This window comes from Amblyomma americanum, chromosome 3 (genome assembly GCF_052857255.1).
Source record: "Amblyomma americanum isolate KBUSLIRL-KWMA chromosome 3, ASM5285725v1, whole genome shotgun sequence".
In the NCBI taxonomy this organism is placed as follows: Eukaryota; Metazoa; Arthropoda; class Arachnida; order Ixodida; family Ixodidae; genus Amblyomma; species Amblyomma americanum.
This window is the reverse complement of record NC_135499.1, coordinates 51,558,550-51,567,360: the sequence shown is the minus strand read 5'-3', so window position 1 is coordinate 51,567,360 and position 8,811 is coordinate 51,558,550. Positions and strand designations below refer to the sequence as shown.

The window sequence follows — 8,811 nt, the reverse complement described above, 5'->3', positions numbered from 1 at the left end:
CTGCTCAAGCCTTCTTGGCAAGCTCCTCATCGCAGTAAAGCAGGAATAATTGTTTTATCGAAAACCGTACATCAACTGGAGTCGCAGGTACTGCTAGGCGGAAAGAGCATACGATGCTTCCACATTCTCATTGTTTACGAGGTTCACGTGTTGGCGGAGCTTGCGGTCATACAGGTACCATTGGAAACAGAAGTCTCTAGGACGCTAGTAAAGCCGATTGTGCGCCATATGTTTCTGAGTGATCACATTTTACGGCTACATATAAAAGAACTTGACATAGACTTTCATCTCCACAAGGCAGGTTTAGATCCAGTGGGTAATAATAAAGCTGTCGGCTTCGTTCGTAGCTCATGCGTCCTAGGAACTCATAGCCCCGACAGTAGCTGTGGCCATATAAATGAGGAGAATTTAATATAAAACAAGGTGAAACGTCCTTTATAAAAACTTTATGGTCCTTACTGCCTTATCTCTTGCTACCACAGTTTCCCAAGACCCCTCTCCAATCAAAAAACAAAGCCTGAAAGCCGTACCCCGATTCCATTACCTAAGTTTGTCTGTGTGAAATGCGGCGGACAAAGAGCGGGATACATTTTTCCCGACTCACTGATATTTGATATACAGGGTGATTTTTGTCACTTTTTCAGATTTTTATATTATGTACTTAGTTTCGTAGGTGTGGTCTTCTGAGCTGGATTGTACAGCAAGGCAGACATTATGTGTAGCTCAAATGTATCAGTAGTTAAATGATTACCTTTGATAGACTTTTCTATTTTTCATGTTAGAGGCAAGGTTATAGTGCATACTAGCCGTCAACTTGGAATGTCAGCTGTTTTTTACCATTCTTAATCGGCAGTATCGTTCGAAATATCGACTGTCAAAAATACGCACCTGAAAGCTCGTTGAGTCGGCTTTCCAGCATGACATAATTATAAAAAATCGCTTCTCGCACTTCTAATGCATGCATCAGATACCGGCGCAGTTAGTGCGTTGGATGATGTATAAGTTAACTGCATTTCAGCGGCAATACCATTCACATCTACGGCACTATATAGTTAGGTAATGTGGGCAAGCCAATTGAACAAGCTTTCCTTCGATACTTCGAAATACATTGCCGAGTAAAAAAAAATTGAAACAAGGCTAACCTTCTCTGTTGACGGATAAATTTTGCAATATAACCTTGCCCTCTAACGCAGAAATAACAAAGTTTATTAGATATTTTAAGCTGAATAATCGTCTAATTATTGCCCCATATGAGGTACACCCCCTGTCTGAAACATACGTCTCCAAGCTTTGGACAGCTGGATGTGCTTCGGAGCCCCACTAAATAGCATGGAATAAAACCACTTGGGCTGTATGCTTTTGACGGGGGCTGTACAGTATACACTTTGTTGTACAATCCAGCACAACAGAAACAACCGGTGTATTTCTCAATTAAAATCTTAAAATCTTCTCACTGTAAATCTTTTAAAAAAAATCACCTCGCGCTTGTATTCTGCACATGCGAACTGCCGTCACTGCAAGCTCCTTGCGTACGCCAAGCCTTTGCGAACGCACAACTAAAACTGTCTAGTAACCCACCAAGCAAGCGACTGCTCTATCGCATCTGGCTTTGCTTACTTTGCTCAGGGGCCTCATGGTTTCTGCTTCATCATCCTCGACAATAAAATAGCTAACGAAGGTTAGAAGCTGCACAAAAGGACGAGGACAGAAGGTGAAGAAACGTACACCACACCACGGGCAGATAAGCGGTTGTTAGTCTGCACCCTTGATGTAATCCTCGTTTCCTTGTTCTCGTCCTTTTGCGCAGTTTTTGACCTTCCTCGAAAATGAACCAAACAGCCCGCAAGAACGTCGTACTAAATGTGAAATAACCAATGCGGCGCAAAGTGGATGACAGTGATGTTGACGAGACGCAGGCATTGCTCGCTCAGTCTCGCTTATAACCCTCGAGCACGCATACGATTTACTCGCTCCGTACAACCCAGTAGCGATTTTTTGCAGGAATTGCCCGATCCCGCTATAGAGTAACGACAGTAGCCAGCTTCAGCTTTAATTCTTTGACTACAGCAGGCGTGCTGTATTGAAAATACGTAACGGAATTGAAATATTAATTTTTGGAAGGAGTAATTCACTATATAGATTTGCTAGTCGCCACCAGAGTTAAAATCAGCCTTAGAAATACCGTTATGCAAGTTGTTTTATTAATATACTTAAGCCAGGAGAAAAGCACCAGGGCTATGCACCAAAATCTGCTTGTATTCCAGCAGGCTTTGATTTCTTTCAGTTCTAGTAGAGGCCCCGTGCAACATGAATGTCTCACAGCGACGTACATATCAAATCGAATTGACGAGGTAATCCGGGACATACGTGTGTCATGCCCTCTATACGCTTCATAATTGAACTAACGAACCCTGGCTTTGAGCGTTAAATCGGGCTTGTTGGTTCATTCTTGAGTGAAAAAAACAAAACAAATTGTTTAATGATGCCTGCAACGTTCTCCGTGGATTCTCATTATTAATTAAGAGCGGACATCGCTGTAAACACACGGCTAAAGCCTCGTTCAAAGTGTGTCCTCCATGCTTCTTGCTACGCGCACTTCAATGACTAGGCTACGCATTTAAGTTACACGCTATATTTGCTCCTTTCTAGATGCTTCAAAGATGAGCACCTAGCAACATAGCACAGATCGACGTCTGCACGCCTGGTTGCGCGCGGCAAGCACCGCTAACTCGTACCAGGTTGAATGCAAGCGTCGGCGACAGGCGACGCGACAGACTACGTCAGCAGAAATGCGCATTCGCTCGAAGTCTAAGCTTAGCCCTTAACAAGCAGTCAAGTAACCTGCGCCCTCAGTCTGCTCGTAATTTCAGCATGCGCTCAAGCATCTACGCTGTTTGCAATACAGCGCCAGCCTTCGAAGAGAACCGATCCGTACGGGTGATCGACGGCCCGTGCCCAACATAACATGCATCTGAACGTCATGACAGTCCGTAATACGTGAAATAACCCAATATGGTAGTTCTCATTACCCGGCTAATAGAGCAAAGAGGATATTCAGCATTACAATTTTTAGAATATATTTCACAGCAATAGCAAAAGCCGTGTGGAATTTTATCTGACGCTTAAGCCGATACAGCGGCGGCGACCAGGCCGCCGAGCCTACTGGGGCGAAGACATGCTCCACCGCAATACACGCGAGAGCGCAGCCGCGCAGCAACCGCAAAGCGGGAGACCAACGATCCGCCTTCGGGTCGACGTTGCTTGTCGACAGCTAGGCAAGCGCCCAGACGCATCTTTGATTTCTCGAGAAAGTTCGCGTACATAGAGTTTGAACACTCGCGAGTTCGAGGATAGCGCCAGCCGAACGGCCTCTGCACTGCCGTAGCCCCAAGTGAGCAATATGCGATGCCGCTGCATTCGGAACTACATGCTGACGTAGGGGCCAGAACCTTGCGATACTGGTTTCGGCTCGCGCGATTGGCCGATGCGCCGGCTGCATGACGACAGCCCGCGCGGCGACCAATCGCGCGAGCCGCAGCCCAAGCCAGAACCCGGCCCCTGGCAGATCTCAACTTCAACGCGCACATCACGCTAAAACACAGTGCAAATATTTCAAATAGCCCTTAGAAACAATAATGAACGCGAGGAAAATTAAGGCTTTGTGGTTACTGTATCGAGGCTGCAGCAGGATTTAGAAGCTAGCTCGATGGAACTAAACAGAAGATGCTTGCCGCTACGGCGGCGTCCGCGGAGGCACGTCTTTCGCGCGTCAGCGCTCGTCCTGTTCGTTTTAACTGCGTGTCAGAGCTGAACATCCACCGTAAACAGTTTACGGAGCATAGACAGCTTGAAACCACAATGTGGAGGATAAAAGCCACTCACGGCTCGGGCTTCCCCGCCATTTTATGAGATGCGAGCTGCTGTCTGTGCACATGCTTTAACATTTCGCTACAGTAAACCACCTCCATCGTACGTATCATCTACAATACAGATTAGAGACCACGTCAGGTGACACAAAGCAAAACATACTGTCTGTATCAAGCGGCAGAGATTGTTTTTTCACTCACCTGCCCAAATAAACCGAACCAATTGACGCAGCAAGAAATCTACCGCTCTTCATTTGGCAGCCATCTTGCGAAGTGCAGCTCCGTATCGGAAAATTTAGCGCTACGCTTTAGTTTACTAAGGTCTAGGCTTTAAAAAATAAACGAAGGTTTTTAAGCTTTTCAGGTGAATTTTTCGTTGGTTATGTCTTACTAGAAATGCACGTGACTAGACCACGGCGGTCAAAAACAGAAAATGTCTGTTTTTTGCTTGATCACGTTTCTGTTATTTCTAGTAACAGATTTTTTCCGCGCGGCAACAATAAATTTCTGTAAAAACACCTGTAATTTTGTACACTTTTTTACAGTGTAGGTTCATTTACGGCGGACCAAGTACCGTATATGACGTATCAGGAGAGAAGCGGCCTTTGGAGGCTATGCCGAATGCGTTTATATGTGTTAGATTGGCAGAAAGGCTGGGGATCGCTCACATTTCTAAGTTTGAAGTCAGGAAGCACGGGCGTAGATACTATGTGCGCAAGTTCATGCACCAGAATGTATTTGCAATTTGGCAACTGTTTTCTTGAAGTCAGCGTTGATGAAAAAAAAAACGCTGCCGTGATGCGGAGACGTGGAGCAGCTCGGCATTACTACACATCTGCCTCGAATGGTAAGCAATCTTATGTTCTCATGCATGCTGGTTTGCAATTTTCAAAGGATATTTTACAGAAGATTGGCCTCAGGGCTTGCGGCTTCTAAGTATCTAAGTGCCAAGATCTGCAGTGCGTCAGGCCGCTCTTTCCCCGTATCCTATGAAGGGATCATTCTGGGCACAGCTGTTTTTGGTTTGACGAAACGAATGTTGCAGATTATTACCGCATGCTGCTTAAAGGGATGCTGTATTAAATTGCGACTTTTTGTAAAATTGCCGAAATAGGATATAGAAGGTGCGATTAACGAAAGCTGTAGCCTTTATTTCATTCATTTTTGGCCAGATGGCGTTCTTTGTAGGTTTTGTGCACGCGTGCTGTTTGCCGCCCGCCCAGGCGGGGCACCGTGCAGGTATCGGATCAGCTGTCGCGCCTGGAAGTACACAGTTGGCAGCTCGGAAACATGAAACAGATCGACAGTTACAGCCTGGTAAGTGACAGTGGTAGTGACAATTACATAATTCAGATATCGAAATGACTATGAACTAGAGATACGGCTACAACCCCGCAGACTCATTAAGCGACGACGAGTAAAGCGAGCCTGAAGGATGGCACTTTGCACACGCGCGCTCACCCGTCTTAGTAGCTGTGCATATTATAATCCAATTTGATATGACACAGACAAGGTTTTCTGAAGGAAGTATCAAAACATTTCCTTTGCCGAAGGTAAATCAAGGCAACACCTTCATTCATTGCTCCAGACACACAAAAAGATCAAGCGCGGTGCCGTGATAGGGCGTGGGGGGAGCGATTGAAATATCACTTATGCATCACTTAAGCAGCGCGAACAGCGGAGTGAGTGCTCGAAAAGCAGCCAACTTTATTACATTGGCATAGCAAAAAAGTATGCAGCACGCAGTTTTTTTTTACTGGAGCATTGTTAATATGCTGCCAGACTTGCGTGCGTAACTCTCATGAACGGGATCTAGCGCGCGATTCTCGTTGCATTGGCCTGTTAATAAATGGTCAACGTTGTTACTTTCTGATAGTCTCGGGCATGACCGAAGAAGCTCTCTCTCAATTTTTTGTGTATTTACGCATGCCCCCATGAAAACACTATTTCACGAGATATTTATTTTCTACCCGCTCAAGTATACACATATATTGCCTGCAGGCTATTCGGTAAATTCACTTTAAATTCGGAATAAGAGAGAGGAGTGGGTTTATAATGTGTATTTTTGTTCCGCGCGGCATCCGAAAGAATTTTCCGTCGGAGGTTGTTTGAAGCGGAGAAAAAACTGGAACAAGGAAAAATACTTCCGAAATTTCTCTTGGAAAAACACACAAGTACGAAACGCTGCTGCGTTTTTGGCTCTCCTCTGTAATTACGTGCAATACGTGTGCTACAGAGTCACTTTTTTTTCACTAACCTTTGCGCGGTCTTTATAAGGGAGCTGTAATGTTCATGTAGTTTAGGTTCCCTTTTCGCTAAACGGCGGCAGTCATGCTTTCGGTCTTGCGCTTTCTAGGGAATATTGCCACCTTGCGAGGTGGCACACAGCTTACCTGGAAGCCAAATATGTAGTGCTTGCGCTATCGCTTATCGACCGCCATTACCGCTGTATCGAGGACAACAACAACCGCTTCCTCCTGTCTCGCTCTAGGACTTCAATAACGTCCCCCTCACAAATATACGTGATATTATGTACAGAAATGAATCAGCTTTGAGGCACTGTTATGTGGATTCGCAACAGAGAATGATTTATATATTAGTTGCTGTCGAATAAATTGCCGTGATAAAAATTCGCACCTAAAAGGTTTCTCGCGAAGGCTTGCTGCGCCACATGGATCCATTTTTCAGAGCTTAGCATCCTTTTTTGAAGGCATGACATGGCACGTACTTTCCCCCGCCGAAATATGTGTTACAACCTTCAGGGGAAAACATTAGAGATCCCTGCGGCTACCAGCATTGGAAGAATGCGAAAGCGTTGACGCCTCCTCCACACTGGTCGCCTTCAAACTTGGCGCCATGGTTGTTTTCTCGGTCACTTGATTGCTTCGTTATCAATTAACTCTAATTATATGCTCGTTTCATCCCGGCAACCGTTTCGAGTTTTCAAAATTTCCGCCATGTTTCGTACCCGCCCACTCAGTATATACCCGTCCATTACATTTTGCTTCTCATTAATTACCTAATTGCCTCTAATTTATCATTATTCTTTGTCCTGGTTACGTATTGATCACTTATCACTGGTCACGTGAATTTCCATTTCGAGCTTTCAAACTTGTCGCCACGCTATGGCTCCGTATACACTTCCGGTTTTTCAAATATTGCACTACGCTGTAGCTCCGCCTACTTGCGGCGTTTTTAAATTTCGCGGCATATTTGCTCTGGCCCCGCCCACTTTTTGGACATTTTTGGCTCCAATTCAATACTATCCATCCAATTTCGAATTTTTTTTTTTTCAGGCAGCATCCTCACATCATCACCTTTCGATTATAACCACTCGTTTGACGCCCTCTCTTCTGAGTTGCCCACAACTGCTGCCGACGCATAATAATAATAATAATAATAATAATAATAATATTAATAATAATAATAATAATAATAATAATAATAATAATAATAATAATAATAATAATAATAATAATAATAATAATAATAATAATAATAATAATAATAATAATAAAATAATAATAATAATAATAATAATAATAATAATAATAATAATAATAATAATAATAATAATAATAATAATAATAATTGGTTTTTGGGAAAAGAAATGGCGCGGTATCTGTCTCATATATCTTTGGACATCTGAACCGCGCCGTAAGGGAAGAGATAAAGGAGGGAGTGAAAGAAGAAAGGAAGAATAGGTGCCGTAGTGGAGGGCTCCGGAATAATTTCGACCACCTGGGGATCTTTAACGTGCACTGACATCGCACAGCACACGGGCGCCTTAGCGTTTTTCCTCCATAAAAACGCAGCCGCCGCGGTCGGGTTCGAACCCGGGAACTCCGGATCAGTAGTAGAGCGCCCTAACCACTGAGCCAAGGCATAAAGGAGGGAGTGAAAGAAGAAAGAGGTGCGGTAATGGAGGGCTCCGGAATAATTTCGACCACCTGGGGATCTTTAACGTGCACTGACATCGCACAGCACACGAGCGCCTTAGCGTTTTTCCTCCATAAAAACGCAGCCGCCGCGGTCGGGTTCGAACCCGGGAATTCCGGATCAGTAGTCCAGCGCCCTAACCACTGAGCCACCGCGGCGGGTGCATTATTGAAGAAAATGCGCGTTTTAGTTCTTCCGGCAAGTTTTTTTATGTTGTATATTAGGTTCTCTTTTGGGCCATTTTCCCTTCTTTTCTTCATCAAAATGCTTAATGAAACAGGGTACACAGCCTTGGCTGCTAGCACGTACTTTGGCTGCTAGCACGTGGTTTCTAGTCTCTCGGGCTCTTCTGGGGACCTAATTAACGCGAGCTCTCCACAGTTACCTTTCTTTCAGTTCACACAGTGATTGATCTGAGAAATAGCTAACTTTGGACGTGTTTCTTGTGCAAGGTTTCGTGTGTACTCCGATTGAAAGATATTGTTGCAAGAATTCCATGTAAAGAATTTCTTTTTCTTTGCGATGCAGTCGTAACTACTGCTTTACCATGGTATGGATTAAGTACATGAACATGCTATTAACAAAGCAGGCAATGAGCACCCACATTCACGGAATATGTATTATTCAAACAAATTTTATTGGCATTTGTAACGAAATCAAGAATTCGATTTTTTTTTTTCAGCCGCAAGCAAACTAACAGTTTTCTCCCCCTGCATATATGTTCTCGGCTGCGAAAGATTTAAACCATGCTTAAAAGAGCAATGCTCAAAATGGCATACTATCGGCGCCATCAGAGCGTTTGTATTCTGCTTTCATAATTAAGTTGGGATCGCATGTCGAATGTTGCCTTCACAATCGTGTCGATGCATCAGTAAAATGCGGATAAAACACCGACCATGCATTTTACTATTCGCATGTGCACGTGTTGTTGTCACAGGAACTACGCTAACATATTTCGTTCCATAAAACACATGAGCTGGGGCTACATTTCTTGCTTTTTATATTT

General features: G+C 44.1%; 1 non-coding gene across 1 annotated transcript; it reads right to left on the bottom strand.

Annotated features, from left to right (window-relative positions):
* Positions 1-7,891: 7,891 nt before the first annotated feature.
* On the bottom strand, positions 7,892-7,963 carry TRNAS-ACU (transfer RNA serine (anticodon ACU)). Its single transcript has one exon. It is a non-coding gene; the product is annotated as a tRNA-Ser (tRNA).
* Between the last annotated feature and the right edge of the window lie 848 nt (positions 7,964-8,811).